Raw genomic sequence first — 16,111 nt, forward strand, 5'->3', positions numbered from 1 at the left:
GAAAGTCAGTGTGCTGTAGATTACCTGACTTTGCTACTACACGTTAGAGGATCTGGCTCCCTTCCTGCGATGCGCCTACTCCACGTCGATCTCCCGTGTCCCTGATGATGATTTAGAGAGAGATTTTTTTTGACATAAATGATTTAGAGAGAGAAGTGATAATGACAGAGAGCACGCGTTCGGTGGTGGGACTTGACCAGACACTTTCAGGACCATATCTTAAGCGGTGACCTCCTAAAAAGTTGCCACCTAGCCAAACCAAACCTACATTAGCAAACGACACGAACGCCTGACAAATCGTGCAAACCATGACGTCTTGGACATGCCACTGTCCCTGTCATGTCGCTGCTATGTGCACACCAGCAATGCACCACAACAGCTCATCACCAATGCACCAACTCCAAAGTACAAATAAAAATACTACAGAGCACCCAGCTGTACCCAGAAAAGAATCCGTGTAGATCAAACTAACAAGTAAACAACCGTGTTGATCCAAAAGAAAACTCAAAACTCTAAGAAAAAACGAAGTTGTTCACGTTTAATATAGTAGTTACTAGCAATGAAAGGGCGCGGCGGCACGCCGCGCCATATACTGAGTGACTGGTGGTAATTTTTAGCAATGTAGGCAGTTTAGTGGAAGGAAAATGTAAAGATAATGTGTGAAAAATAATGAGTTAACGGGACGCTGTAGTAAATCTACCCCATGTGTTTAATCTTGATACTGTAATGTGTGACATTATCTTTACGTTTGTCACACAGAATCTACCTCAGAATATGGAAAGGAATAGATCTAACGGGACGCTGTAGTAAATCTAGGACATGTGTGCTGGCTAGGTTAGCAAAATAGTCGCTCCGCCTCATACTTAACTGGTCAGCTTTCAGTGTCTTCGTCTTCTCCTGGCTGGGGGGACTGAAGAAAAGAGGCGTCGAAGGCCAAGGGAATGTAGAAAGATCAAACTGACAGCAACTGGTACGTTATTCTGCACTGTACAATTCGTTTGAGGTAGCTGTTGGTAAGAGCTGAAACACATTTGCAGTAACAAATAAAAAAACAGCATAAAAACAGGAAGCGGAAGGGCCATTTTTTTATATGTTCGTCCATTGTAGATACGTAGAATAACACACATTACAAACAAAGCAGTTAAGGAAGTCTTAGCACACTGGAGAAAAATGCATAAGAAAATAAGAAGTACCTACCTAGTACCTAGTCCTCGTAGCTAAACACTAAGTCTATTATGGCTGCGAGTGAGCTGTCTCATAGATAGCTTGAGAACTGAGAAGGTGAACACGATCTTTGATCCTGATCCTGCAATCGTTTTTATGCTGTCAATATTCTCTCCATACATTTTGAAAGAAGTAAGTAAAGTAGCATCTGGAGCTTACCATAGCAATGTTCAGACATGCAGGGTTCCATCTAAGACATCACCATCATATATAAGCAAATTGAGCACTGGACGCTTGCACTTGCTATTTGGATAGATTTGGGCCAAATCAGCCAGATGTGATTGCGAGACCTTAACTTGCACAATGTCTGGTATAGCTTCAATACTAACAGACCATGCACTACACGTCTACACTTATGAGCAGTGACTGTATCACCAAGATATGATGGGCTGCTTTTTTCACAAAAGCAAATGGAGCTAGCACATAATCAATTATTTGCACTGTATCACCAAGATCTGATGAGCTGTCATTTTAACTGTAGTATGCTTTTCACAAAAGCAAATGGAACAATCTGGGTAACCACGAAGATGGAAACGTTAACCATCTAGACACGAAGGATACATATACATAGAGTGCAAGAACATAGAAAAATAGTTACTTGTTGAAAGACATACATGTATAAGCAGCAATGTCTAGAGATAACCGACTACTCCCCGGTTCAATATATTTCTTGTCTACACGTTGGTATCCCAGACTCATCAAGCGCAAGCACTTCCAATCCTTCTCTCGTCATGTCACTCTTGAGATCACAACATAAAACTGGCCATGCGAAAAAGCCAGCTTTGGCAGGTAGACGCCCACCCTATTAAGTGCCTGGCTCTGACTTTTATTAATAGCCATGAGCCCATGACAAACTGGATAATGCCGATGCTGCAATGTGAAGGGCCAGTTCCTGAACTTCTCTTGGCAGGACCTGACTCATAATTTTCTTTGAAAGTGGTTCAACTTGATTCTGAAAATTTGGCAATGATCGTTGATTCTTCTGATCCAACAGAAGAATCAGGCAGTGAGCTAAGGGACCGATCAACCTGGTTGGGCACCCAAGTTTTGCACTTCATGCAAATAATTTGTGAAACATGCTATAAACAATTGTGTTAAACCATTAGGAAAAGGAAAAATAGTACCTTCATGTTTTAGTAACTCTAGCAGCTCAATTACGCCTGACATAGGACCGGTTATCTCAGCTTAGACTGATACAACAGGTAGATGCCAAGGCATTGACACCACTCAACCTTCAATGCCATGGTATATGTCATGTGCCCATGTCAAGCAAGTTAAATTAATAATTTGTCATGGTTGTAGAATTTCTGCAATTTGATCTGCATGTTCTACCTCTTAGAGCAGAAGCAAGTCCTATAGTTAAGGTGTATCCCACAGAAAACAATATAGATTAGAAAAAACAAATGGCACAAACTAAGTGAAGATTAATCGGTTTCCTAGAGGAACCATCACCCACAAGGCCGCAAAGGGCGAATCTGTAGATAAACCGTGTGAATGAACTGATCAACATAAAGACCCAGGAATACTAAAAGAATTCCCATGCAAAGCTGAAAAATATACATAAAAACAAGACCGAGAAATAGAAAATTAAGAGGCCACCGAAATCGGAACACAAAATGGACAGAAACTGAACAAACCATGCAAACGTTGAAAGGAGCCTCCTTGAGCTACCAAAGGGAACACAGAGCCAGCTCACTGCAAAAGAAATAATATAGCAGAAACGTGAACCACCTGTAGCTCCCTGCAAAACGACAAAAAAATAAAAGTTACTTCCTCCAATCCATAATAAGTGTCAGGGCTCTAGTTCAATTTAGTCTTTTGAACTATTAAATTCAAGAATCACTTAGGTGCACATTTCTCCATAATATATTCACACCATTTCAGAATTTGAATCATAATTTTTCCCCTAGCACCCCTAATTAAGGACCTAACCAAAGTAGCAATGGAGAAATAAAACTGTGGCGCTGCATCAGCATGTGTAATAGAACTATATGCATTCTTTTATAGAAGGAAAAAAAAATCTAGGAAAACCACATCAATATTTTTTGGCAAAAAATCACTCTCCGAGGTAATAAAGTGCTAATTCCTAGCAAACAGTAGAAATCATGCTATTTGAAATAACCAATATATGTTTAGATGTTAAATGTTAATCCTAGCAAAACTGTACAGAGCATGCTATTCAAAATAGCCCATATATGTTTGGTTGCACAATGGCGTCACCTGTACAGAGTATTATGAAGAACCCACGGGATACACTAAGACTTGATGCAGTATAATGTTCAGTGCCATAAAGACCATACCCGAAAGTATGTCTGACATCGGAACATACATATGACCAACACAAGGGGATAAGGCACAAATTCGAAATGATCCTCTAAAATAAGCTTGATTTACATAGGCTTTCACTCTTGCTGCATCAAATCAGGGATGTATAAGGAATCAAAAGCTGAATCGGCAGGAGGTGACATTTTATACATGGAGAGCCATTCATTGTATGATAACAGATCAAATGAAGCAGACATGATTCCGTCTTGCTCTTTCCCACTGGTAGGTGATATAGCCCACTTATATGAATATGCACGGTGTAAACAGAAACCAAAACCTGGCTATTACTTTGAACTTCAGAAGCTAGCAATCTAACACAGGGAAAGACGATTCTGGACTAAGCATTAAACTTAGATTACAATATAAAGCTATAGCTATAATTAGGAAAAGGCTAGCGAGTTAACCCACTTCTATAATAACAGTTCAATGGATTTGTGAAAAGCAAAACAACTATTGAACTATCAAATATATCGAAAGTAAGCAAGGCATATAAGTGGAAGCATCTAGCAAGTATTTGTGATAGATACGACAATTGGCCATCTTACTCTGTAACTTGAAAATACTCTTCATTAAGACCATGCAACTACACAATTATTTCAAACTTCCTAAGGAATTATGCAAACTACAATCTAGGGCATGACTACCTAGAAATTCTCCATATAGTATGTGTTAACGAACATTGCACTATGCCTAGCATGCTAAACTTCAGAGCTCAACATATTAAGAATCAATCAGAAAGGCAAACATGGTAGATTTGAAGTTACCTCCTCCACAATGACCTATTAATATTCAATATAATAAGCAGGCAGTACTTGTGGCAAAATTAGTGCTTGTAATAACAATAAGCTGGATTGGTATCCATGGAAGAAACAGTGGTCCTTTTTTGTATGCAATTATGTTGCTGCTTCAGTTTGGGCTGATTTCAAACTTTCTCACCTTACAGGTGCTATTTATTTGATGGTATCCCATAAAGTTCTATCTTAGCTGCACCCATGATCTATTTTGGTCTTTTGGTTATGCTTACCATTTTCAGCACTGCATTTTCAGGTCTTGATAGAAGGTAGCTTGAGGTTTCCTGTATTGACTCAAACATGGTGAGAGCTCTAGTTCAGTCATGATTCTGTCACCCAAGTCAGCAATTGTTCCTTGAGGTAGATGCTTCTAAAAATATGTGTACTGTAAACCTACAGTACAATAGATACTGTATCAGAATTTTGGGAACACCATTGGAATTGATGCATACCTCTTTTTATTATAGAAAAATGTAGGTGGACTGAACCCACAAAATGGTATTGCATCTACCATACGCGTATGGGAATTCCATTGGAATATCAATTGTAAGTGGACTGAACCCACAAAATGGTACAATATTCTGAAGGTGAGGAAGTATATGGCATACCACTTGTTGTGAGGATAATCACGATTTGGTTGGTTAATGTATGGTCAGTGAGAGTGTATATGCCATACCACTTGTTGTGCTTAAACAACCAAATCACGATCATGTAAATCACGGCGTATATCAATCTATGGAAATGTACAGTGACCCGAGAATGCCGTGTCGTCGAGCGGAGCTTAGAAGAAGGTGACTCGGAAACCATACCACTACACCTCCGAGCATCTATACGACGGCCTCAAATCTGAGAAACTTTTGATTTTCTTTTAGGTATGAAAATCTAGGATGCAAATTAAATAGGGAGGATATAATGACACAGGTCTATAAAAATGTAAGATGCAAATCTGAGAAACAAATCATTAGCAGTTCACTTTTTGTGGCGGCAAGACATCTCTTCACATGAAAATTTATTCTCTGAGCAAAGAAAATTCTTCAGTAGCTATGATTGGTATGGAACACATTAGCATATCTCAACAGCAAGAAAAGGTCTATAAGATAAAGCCGGTTATGTGAAACCAAATTTGCCTGTATATGAAATCTGAGAAGAAAACACAACCAAGAATAAGCAAATGATTAAGCTACAGATTACTGAATCCCATCTTTTGGAATTATGTTAAATGATGACATTTCTCAACCAAATCCAAGAGTTTTTTCCCCCAAACTGTATGCATTATGACCTTCACCCTATTTACGGGGCATGGAGCAATGCCTATTAATTCAGGCATAAATGGATACTTATTGATTCAACGTATCAGAAGATTTTCTCAACAGCTACCCAATGTCCAAGCAAAAACTACAAACTGAAGGAAATGTTAAGCATTATTAATTTGGTAAAAAATTCTTGCTATCCTTACCATGATTGTCTCTACAGTTCTTTATCTGTGCTGAATCTTGGCCTCACTGACTCACGGTAGGTATTGCATCTACCATACGCGTTCCGGCTGCCGGCCACCGCCCCGCACCGGCTCTGCCCCCGCCGTACTACAGGCGAAGGATGTTGGGCCAATCTGCCAACGTCACCTGCAGCCTCGTTTGCTGTAGGCCTGTAGTGGCACACGCCTTAGAGCCCTGGAGGCGGGCGTGGACGTGGACGTGGACAGAGCGCGCACGTACATGTCAACCAGTGAGGACGCCACCGCGCCTCCTACGCCCCATATGACGTCTGCGTCGTCGAGCGCCAGAACCGGGCCGGCGGCTTGCTGCAGCGCGCGCGGCCGGGAAGAGCCGTGCGAAAGGCCACAAGTCCAGGTGAGGAGTTGTATCTGGGGAGCCGAAGCACCTCGGAGGTGGCCGTAACACTGGAGCAGGACCGGTCCCCACCATAGCCACCGCAGATGGAGGAGCTCGGCAAGGGGATTTCGCAGTAGGGGAGGGTTCGGCCGGGGAGAGCACGGGCGGAGGGTGTTCGAGCAGAGAGGAGGTCATGCGGGGGCGGGGGAGGCCGGTGGATATGCATATCCGCCTCGTGTGGCGGATGGCCACGCCGCGCCGCGCCGGGAACACTTGTAGATGTCGCCTTTCCTCTGCTTTCTCCTGGATGACCACCAAGCCGACCATGCCCAGGCGCATATCCCCTGACCATCTCCGCGGCCGAGTCTTGACGGACCTTAGCGCCGGCGAGCGGGAGCGGACAGAGGCAGGCCAACGGCCGAGGGACGCCAGCGCTAGGGTTCCAGACATCCAGCATGGCGTCGCGATTAGGGGCGGGGTTGGTGCGACGGCTGGGAAATCTAGACCGCCGGCGGCGGCATGGGTAGGCGGGGAGGTGCGATGTAGTTTGAGCTCATCCACGGGAGATGAGATGAGATGCCAGAAAATGCGAGCTGGGAAAAAATAGGACGTGGAAAAAAGATGGAGACAGAGTATTCAGGAAAAGGCCACGCGTAAGGAAAGGGAACCAAATGAGCAGTCAAAGCGGTGATGTCAAAAACAACATGTGAGATACCAAGGCAGCGAAATTGCTACACGCACACGGAAAGCCACCAGTGTAAAAAACAACACAGCAATAATCATCCATACTTAATTCCTGCAAGTCACCGAGAATGCACACAAGGGAAAAACTGGGGAAATCAATCACTTAGAAGAACACGTTTCACCATGCCATGGTTCCTTGAAATAGCCCAAAAATCTCACAAAAAAGGAAGTTGTTCATCTTTAATATAGTAGTTATATATTCCACTAACTTTCCTTCTTCACAATCATATTATTAAGACCAATTTGATTCAAATTAACTTGCACAATATATATGTGCTATCCATTTACAATAATTACTGACAATAAAAATTATGGCTGACAAAATTTTAATTTAGAAAATTTATGCGAACAGTAATTATATACAGTAATTTGCTTTAAGACAGATTCTACGGTGTTTGCTACACTTTCCTAACTTTGGTTTCTTTAGTTTACACTAGATAACACTGTAGCTTCTCTGACTTGGCTATTTCACGTTAGAGGATCTGGTTCAATCCTCGGCGTGGTCCTTGGCTCCTTGCTGTTTAGCGTTGTGAGACGTATACCTGTGAAAGAAAAAAAGCATTGCGAGAAGTAGGTCGCAACCTGGCTCGCTTTGCCACGAGGGAGCACACGCCCAAAAATGCATCTCGTACGTTACACTTGAAAGTGCATCAGATAGTACGTACTCCCTCCGTTCGTGAATAAGTGTACATCTAGATTTTGTGTTTAGTTAAACTCTTTAAACTTTAACTAAATAGTATATAGAGAAAAGTAGTAGCATTTATGACACTAATTTAGTATCCTGAGATTCGTCTTGAATGTAGTTTCAAATTATACCAAAATCTCATCATATATGTTGCTACATTTTTTCTCACAGTTGATCAAAACTTAAAATGTTTGACTTAGTACAAAAGTTAGAACTACACTTATTAGTGGACGGAGGGAGTAGGTATGATTTCTTTAAGGTTGTACGTACGAGTGTTAGCCGTCATGTTTTGAGTCCCTGGACCACAGACAGTCACCAGCTGTTTGCAACCTACTAGCATGTGTCAACACACACCTGCTCGAGGAGTGCACTAATTGGCACTCCCTCGTGTGTTAAAAGCATCCTGAGGTGCAAATCGACGAATCGAGTACGTACGTATGTACAGCCGTGAGCTCGTGCGATTATTAATGCAGTTTTGGTGGCAACGTTCACTAAAGCAGGGAGCTACTACTGATGCTGGTGCGTGAGGAAGCATCCTCGGTCTCACCGTGCAATATTCGGATTCCCCCAACCAACGACCGTGATCGTCGACTAGGTAATACGGATCGTATCACGTCGAATCACGGGCACGTAGGTAGGCGACGCACGTCTGGGCCGGTGCTCGATCTGCTCCGGCCGGGCGATTGGAGCTGGGATCCTTGGAAATTTTGGCAAAAGAGACCACCTGCGTCAACGAATTGGCAAAAAGGGCGCGTATGAATCAAATGTGAAAAAAGACCACTCTCCGATGTGGCGGCCGCCCCGGTGACACGTGGACACGTGCCGCCGATGTAGATGGTGGCAGAGCCTGCCGTCGCCAAGGGTGGCGGCACGTTTGCCGGCCAACGCTAGCCATCAGTCGCCGTTAGACGGTGTGGGACCTGCCGCCACAGGAGCTGGCGGCCAGGCCACGTGGAGCATGCCGCCACTAGCTTTGGCGGCAGCACCCTTCTCCACTCAGTCCCGCGTCGCCCGTCATCTTATTAAAAATGTCTAGCTGCTGCCATCTATACATGCACGATTAGGAATGAATACTACTGCTACCATCAATAGATGTATGTACTGCTACAACTACACCTAGCTAACTACTTCTAGCTAGCTCTCCAACGATTGATGAATCGATGTGGTTAACTACTCCAACATTTTTCTTATTTTCTTCTTGCATGCAAAGATTAACCTCATTTAAAAACAAGAAATTAGCCAGAATAAAATTCATTACAAGCTAAATATTTTCTAACTCGAATTATTTCATAACTCAAAGCTTGGGTTATCACACTAATGGCTGAAGTGGCACCTAACCGAAAGCTAAAATGGCTTTGGAGGAGCAAATATAGGAATCTGGCCCCAAAAATCCTCCCCCCTCTCCAACTCTCCTATGTTTTCTCGGCCACGAGGCTGATGAGAAAAAAAACCCTCTCGTCCGCCGCTCACTCTCCCGCTGTTGTTCTGCTCCCCACTGCCCCTCCTTCCACCCAAACCTGTAGGAGATGGTCGGATCCGGTCGCCGTCGCCTATCTGCGGCGCCTTTCGAGGCCGCGACGTGCCTCATGGCCGTAGATCCATCTCTCCCGACCTCCCACCGTCGACGGCACCGCACGACCAGTACACGGCGTGCGGAAGCGGCAGTGGGGGACCTGGATGACCGAAATCACCGACAGCGGCAGTGTTCCGATGATTTCGGTCACCCGGGTCTCCCACTGCTGCTGCCGCATGCCGTGGTACTGGCCGTGCGGTGCCACCGGCGGTGGGATGTCGGGAGAGATGGATCTACGGCCACGAGGCGCGTCGCGGTCCCGAAAGGCGCCGCGAATAGGCGACGGCGACCGGCGGCTTTATACATGTCGGACCCCCACGTCGGCGACCATCCCGGGCTGGCCAATCCAACCCTCCACCGGCGACACCATCGCCGGCTTCCATGCCCCTCCATCTCGCCGCCGGATCGCGGTGATAGATCAAAAGATCCACCACCACCAACCGCAGGCCGACCCTCTCCGGCGTAGAAGAGAGCCACCTCCTCCATCGAACCCAAGGCTGCTGCCCCGGGCGCCCTCGTGACGCGGAAGAAGCCCGAGATCGCCTCCACGCACTGACGAGAGGCGAGGGGGAGGGCATGGCACGGACCAAGGGCCTGGCCACCGCCCACCACCAGCCCCGGCCGGTGTGCCGCGGGAGGAAGCCTACGGGAGGGGAGGGGGAAAACTGCAGCGCAAGAGTCGCCGCCCATCACCATCCGCGCCGGTTGCCGCCGCATGCGTCGAGGAGGGGAGAGCCCGTCCGCCGTCCCCCACGTCGGCGAGGAGAGACCCCGCCGCCGCCACGCCCCAAGGGTCTTTGCCCCGGCGGCGCTACCGGCGGTGACGACGGCGGTTAGGGTTGAGGAGGGGTCGGGAGAGGAGGGGTTGGGGAGGGGTCGGAAGGGCGAACGACCAGAGACTTGAAAGGCCAATTAACGTCATGGAGGGTTGAGGAGGGGTCGGGGGAAGGATTTTTGGGGCCAGGTTCCTATATTTGCTCCTCGAAAGCCTGTTTAGCTTTCGGTTAGGTGCCACTTCGGCTGTTAGTGTGATGACCCAAGTTTTGAGTTATGAAATAATTCGAGTTAGAAAATATTTAGCTTCTAATGAGTTTTATTTTGGCTAATTTCTTGTTTTTAAATAAGGTTAATCTTTGCATGCAAGAAGAAAATAAGAAAAAAAGTTGGAGTAGTTAACCACATCGATTCATCAACCTAGCTAGAAGTAGTTAGCTAGGTGCAGTTGTAGCAGTACATGCATCTATCGATGGTAGTAGTATTATTCATTCCTAATCATGCATGTAGAAGTGGCGTGGCAGCTGAGACTGGCAGCAGCTACACATTTTTAATCAGATGATGGGCGACGTGACTAGTGGAGATGGGTGCTGCCGCCAAGGCTAGTGGCGGCATGCTCCACGTGGCCTTGCCGCCAGGTCCTGTGGCGGCAGGTCCCACACCGTCTAACGGCGACTGATGGCTGGCGTTGGCCGGCAAACGTGCCGCCACCCTTGGCGACGGCAGGCCCTGCCGCCATCTACATCGACGGCACGTGTCCACGTGTCAGCTGGGGGCGCTGCCGCCACTGAGAAGGTGGTCTTTTTTGTCAATTTGATTTACAGGTGGTCCTTTTTGCCAATTCGTTGGTGCAGGTGGTCTCTTTTGCCAAAATTTCGGGATCCTTGGCCCTCCACACGCCCAGCGGCAAAGCCACCGGCGTGATCCGGTCGATCCCGACCACGGCGCAGCGCCGCTGTAAAGCGCTTCCGACGCCGGGAGACACCGTATTTTGGCCTACGGGCTCCAGCCTGCCTCTGCCGCGCGCGCTACCTCAAAGGCGAGAGAGATTCATGAGAGGCCAAAGCCTCTGCCCTGCCCTCAGTCGCCAAAAAATATCAAGAGGCACCAGGTGTGGTTTGATTGGGTTCACAGCTCGGCTTTGTACGAGCTTTCGGGCGCGAATCCACCTGGATCTTGTTGGGGCACTCCGGCAGCATGCGCCAAACCGTGCAAGCGAGGACTGTCGGCAATGCCAGTTTGCTCCGAAATTTCCTTCTTCTGATCAGAGCGTGGCGATGATTACTTGGTTGGATGAAGCGATCATTTATCAGCTGCATACGCAGAGGCCTCTCATTAAACTTTAAGGTGAAGCTGTCAAGGCGCGGACGATTTATATCTTAGAGGGCGGCCACATTTTGCACAAAAATATGGCGGGTAGAAGTATCAAAGAATGGCATAGCTCTAATGCACTTTTTTACCCGTCTAACATGGTAAAGATTAGAGAACCTTGGTCCTAGCGTAGAGCCGTACTACTACACGTGTACGTCGAGTACAACCCGCCTCTCCTCACACTAAGGCTGGTCATAGTGCATAGTATCATATACTATTATCATGCATATGATATTTGTCTATGATACTAGCTCTATAGTGGGTGGTATTATAGTGTAGTATCATAAACTTGTAAATTTATTATTTTGTAGAATCTTAATGTAAATCTATGTACAAGATTTATTTGGCATTTACTTTTCTGGTAACGTACGCTATGATACAGTATCTACCTATGTTACTCTAATCCTATCTCTCCTCATTAAATAGATGCCACATCATCATTTTTGTGGGCCTAGGATGCATGATACTACCTATGATACTAGCACTATGGCCAGTCTAAGGCAAGTCCATGTCCAAATCCATATCTAAAATCTTTCCAATACATTTTAATTGCTTCTCTCTCATCGCACGGAAATTAAACCCAATAATATTGAACATATATTTTCCTTGTTTTCTACAACCACTTAGCTCATTGGAGGTAAAATAATTAAAGAGGAGATATGCATCTTCCCAACGCGTTTTTCACTTCATTTCATAATTTATCTTGAAAATCCCGCCTGTACATTTATTTGTGGACGGAGGGAGTATACATCCATCTTCGTCACAAGACAGTCCGACCGCCGCAAGACAGTCTGGCACGGGTACCACAAGACAGTCCAGCCATCGCAAGATAGTCTGGCGCAATATCGCAAGACAGTTTGGCGCGGGCACCGCGTTACTCCCCCAATGCACCGGATTGTCCGGCCGCTCATCGCGCCGCCGCCCAGCCTGCACGCCGATGTCAACCCTGCCGGCACGCACATGCGAGGCATTGCTGAGGGGCGTATTGGCCATTGTCATTTCATTGTGCCTCGTAGCCGGCCAGCACCGCCTTGCCGTCCTTCCCGCGCGCCGGCCACGATCGCCACCGCTCGGAAGATTTACTGTCAATGAGCCAGCGTATGTACATACCTGTATCTATATGTATGCTATATCTATTTTGAAAAATATGTATGCTATATATTCCTACAATTTAGTTGGATCATATGGATTTTATATAGATCTACGAACACCCATTTAATATTAATAACGAAGAAGTATCGATCTCAGCTGTCCTCGTGTTTAAATTTAACTGAGTTTGCTCTAAATTTAAAGGGAGAGGTTATACTGAAGCAAACGCCCTCCAAGAGCATCGGGTTGGACTTCTACCAGGCGATCGGGTTATCTCTGCCAATGATGTTGGTGCGTTTCGGGCCCGACACAACACGTAAACTACACAGTGCTCCACTCACTCGTAGCCTACGCAGTTCTCCAGGAGGAACCTGTTGTTTTTTTGTTTTTGTTGGCGCCGCCAGCTTTCTAGACGGCTTTGCTTGGCTCGAATCCGAGGAAGATTCTGCTGTTTGTACTAGCAGCACGCATGCCTGCCAAGTTCAGTTCCATTTCTTCAGTTACTTGCCTCCCTTATGTTCTGTCACTCCATTAACCGCGAATTTTCGCGAATTTTCTGCAGCCCGCAGCCGCCACCAGAGCTGTTTGAGGATTTGTGCCTCCTCCAGCGATCCAGAACTTGAATAATCTGCCAGTAATCCATGCACAACCAATGATCGCCGGATCTTCCTTTGTGCGTGGGCTAGCCACATGCTCGAAATCTTCAGGGTATCTCCACCTGTCCGGAATTGCAGATGCCGTTTTGACGCCGGCTGCCCATAGCGGCGGACCCAATTACAAAATATTGGATATTTACAAAAATGTAAATCCTTGTATCGCAACCCATGGTTCTTGGCTGATATTTCTTGTATCTTGCCGGTAGTCGGTTTTCTCGGTACCTGCCAGTATAAGGAAATACCGGCTGCTATTTACCAATTTGTTTTGTAATTTACAAACATTAGAAGAATTTCGATAAATTCTTGATGGATTTTAAATTTTGTTTGAAGTATCTTGGTAGGTATTTGGATAGGGATTACCAGTATTTCCGGTAACCTATTATTTCGGTGCCCACCGATATATCTCTACGAACGAGAAAAAACTTTGGCTCTACCTTTCCCGTCTAAGGAGCTAAAGAGCATTCTTGCAAGAATTGTATGTGCTAGCTCTTGCCATAGGCTGTAATTAACAGAGAAGAAGCGCCAATGACATAGCCCAAAGCCCCAAAGGCCAACACAACGGATGGCCTAAAGAAAACAGTGCACGAGTGAAGGGATCCGGATGTGCCTAGGAAAGGGAAAGCGGGATGCTGCTTCAGTCTGCTTTGGTGTTTATTGCCAGCAAGATTCAATATTGTTACATCTAGATAATGGTCGGAGCCCACCTGAGGTGCGCCATGATTCTGGTCTCCCAGGAGCACGCAGCTGCTGATGGGGTTCATCGACGTAGCTGATGCCCGATGGCCGCGGCACTATTCAGGTTTTCGTTAACTACTATTATCCATGGACCTCAGATTTTTTTTAGTTGACTAAGAAATCTAACACCTTTTCAAATTCCTTCAACCGCTCAGATTGACTAGTCAATGAAGAAATTGCAGCGTCAACACCGATGAGAAAGTAGTTATCTCTGAAGGATACAACAACTAACCATTGTAGTTCTTCCTCTTCATCAATGATTTCATAAAAAATATTCTTCATTCTACTTTGACGTTTCGATTTTTTGGCTCTATCCCATATATGATATAAAGGCTTTGGCACTCTTAATACTAGTATAGAAGCCGTAATATCTGGACTTCTGAAAAAAATGATATGACCCCTTGAATGTGTTTGATAGTAGCATCAACGCGACAACGCTAACATTTTTTTAATGTAACCTATTTCTCGCCATATTTACAGAAAAAGAATGTCATGCAAAAACTATAAGAAATCGTTTGGTATCCATTATTTGGGTCTGGAATCCTGGAATTTATTTTGGAATTCCATAGGTGGGCTGTTTGGTTGCCACAGAATTGGGCTGTCATTTCATTTAGGAAATCCAATAAAATGATGCCATGGGTAAACACAATTCTGAGTTGAGACCTATCATTTGCGTTTCTCTATGAAAGCCATTTACAAATTCAATATTGAATTCTGATGTCATTTGCAATTCCTGTGGCAACCAAACAAGTGTTCATTTCTGGAATCACAATATAAATGAAATGAATACATGTATCAACAATTGAGCATCACTTACGCATGAAAAAAAAGCCTGGCTTCGAAACAACTTCTAAGTTTCAAATTCTCAAGTGCACTAAGCCACTAACCAACAATTGAGCATCACTTACGCAGTTGGATCACTAGTAGAAACATTCATCAGTTCCTTCGGAGTTGATCTTATCTGTAGAGTTTGGTACCTTATAGGCAGGGGCGGCACGTCATGGAGGCCATACTTGGCTGTGGCCCAGTCTTCCTAACTCAATTTCTCTTTCAAACATTAGATTGGGGCCATAAAAAATCAAAATATATGTACATATTACAATATTGGTCCATTCTATCTCATTGGCTGATGAAATTGGCCCTACCTAGTTTGATCGACACGCTCCACCACTTTTAAGTTGAACATACTATATTCAAATATCCTGACCAGTATTAAAAAGAGGTTCGACACCCACCTTTGGGATATTATGAAGCAACCTTCCATGTTTTAGTGAACGTGTAAACAATATATGTATCTTGGTTGATACTGAAGAATGAAATAGCTTGTTCACAAGATTTTGCTATAACAAACGATTCTGGACACTTTGATTTTACCCACATGTTGGAACCATTGTCATAACCTTGAGCCCTCGCATTAGCAATATAAAAATCAAGAGAATCTAGTTTATCCATCAGTACATCAAAAATCCCCAAACCTATTGTTTTATCAATTTTTAAGAACTTTAGGAAAAACTCCGCCACTCTCTGAATGTTAGTTGACATGTTGACACAACACAAAATTAGCGTAATTTTTTCTTCATGGCTCACATCCGAGGAACAATACAAGATTGTAGAGAAATACTTGGCATCCTTAACTATCTTTGAGATTGCCTTTTCAACTCATTCTGAATACAAACTGCGAGAACATAATACAAGATTCTCCCTAGAGCCTCTTGCTCCTCCTTTCTTGCTCCACTTGAGCTCCCCAAGATCCAGGGGAGGTTGGACCCTCCTCTCCCCTCTCTGGGGGTGGACGGCGCGAGTAGGTGAGGGTCCCCTCCTTGTACTATAGTAGTATTCTAGGGTTTGGTCTAGTACTAGTTTATGGGGTTATGTCATCGCTTTGGAGTGCTTTGTCGTGGCTTCGGTGCCAAGTTCGACGGCTTTTGGTGGTGGACCTCCTCCCCACGATGCTCTGATGGTAGGAGACGGTGATGTCGAGGGGTTGTGTCGCCGACATTTCTGTCAACAATAAGATCCATGTTCGTGTCATTGGTGAATTATCTCTCTTTGCTTGTGGGGTTCGTCTTGTTCCTGTGGGCTGCCATGGTGGTCGGACGAGGAGGTGAACGTGCGTCGTTGGTGTCAAAGCTGAGGATCGGAGGGAATCTATGGTATTGAAGATCAACCTCGGTGGCCCTGATTTGGCCGCCTACCCAAGAAGTCGCAGGGCAGCTACTCCAGCTCTCCTGGCGCTGCGGGCGTGAGGCCTTCAACCTCCATCGTAGGCTCTTCCAAGAACTTACGGCGACACACCGTATTCCGCTGAAACT

General features: G+C 45.3%; 2 long non-coding RNA genes across 2 annotated transcripts; both read right to left on the reverse strand.

The window, feature by feature from the left end:
• Positions 1-606: 606 nt before the first annotated feature.
• LOC127301831 (uncharacterized) lies at positions 607-1,518 on the reverse strand. The gene is made up of 3 exons (XR_007852479.2): positions 1,384-1,518; positions 1,205-1,306; positions 607-985 (listed from the first exon to the last, which is right to left on the reverse strand). It is a non-coding gene; the product is annotated as an uncharacterized lncRNA (long non-coding RNA).
• Positions 1,519-1,651: 133 nt separating this feature from the next.
• Positions 1,652-5,069, reverse strand: LOC127301830 (uncharacterized). Its single transcript, XR_007852478.2, has 3 exons — positions 4,574-5,069; positions 1,839-2,965; positions 1,652-1,735 (listed from the first exon to the last, which is right to left on the reverse strand). It is a non-coding gene; the product is annotated as an uncharacterized lncRNA (long non-coding RNA).
• Positions 5,070-16,111: the final 11,042 nt, after the last annotated feature.

Source organism: Lolium perenne, chromosome 5 (assembly GCF_019359855.2).
Source record: "Lolium perenne isolate Kyuss_39 chromosome 5, Kyuss_2.0, whole genome shotgun sequence".
Taxonomy (NCBI): Eukaryota; Viridiplantae; Streptophyta; class Magnoliopsida; order Poales; family Poaceae; genus Lolium; species Lolium perenne.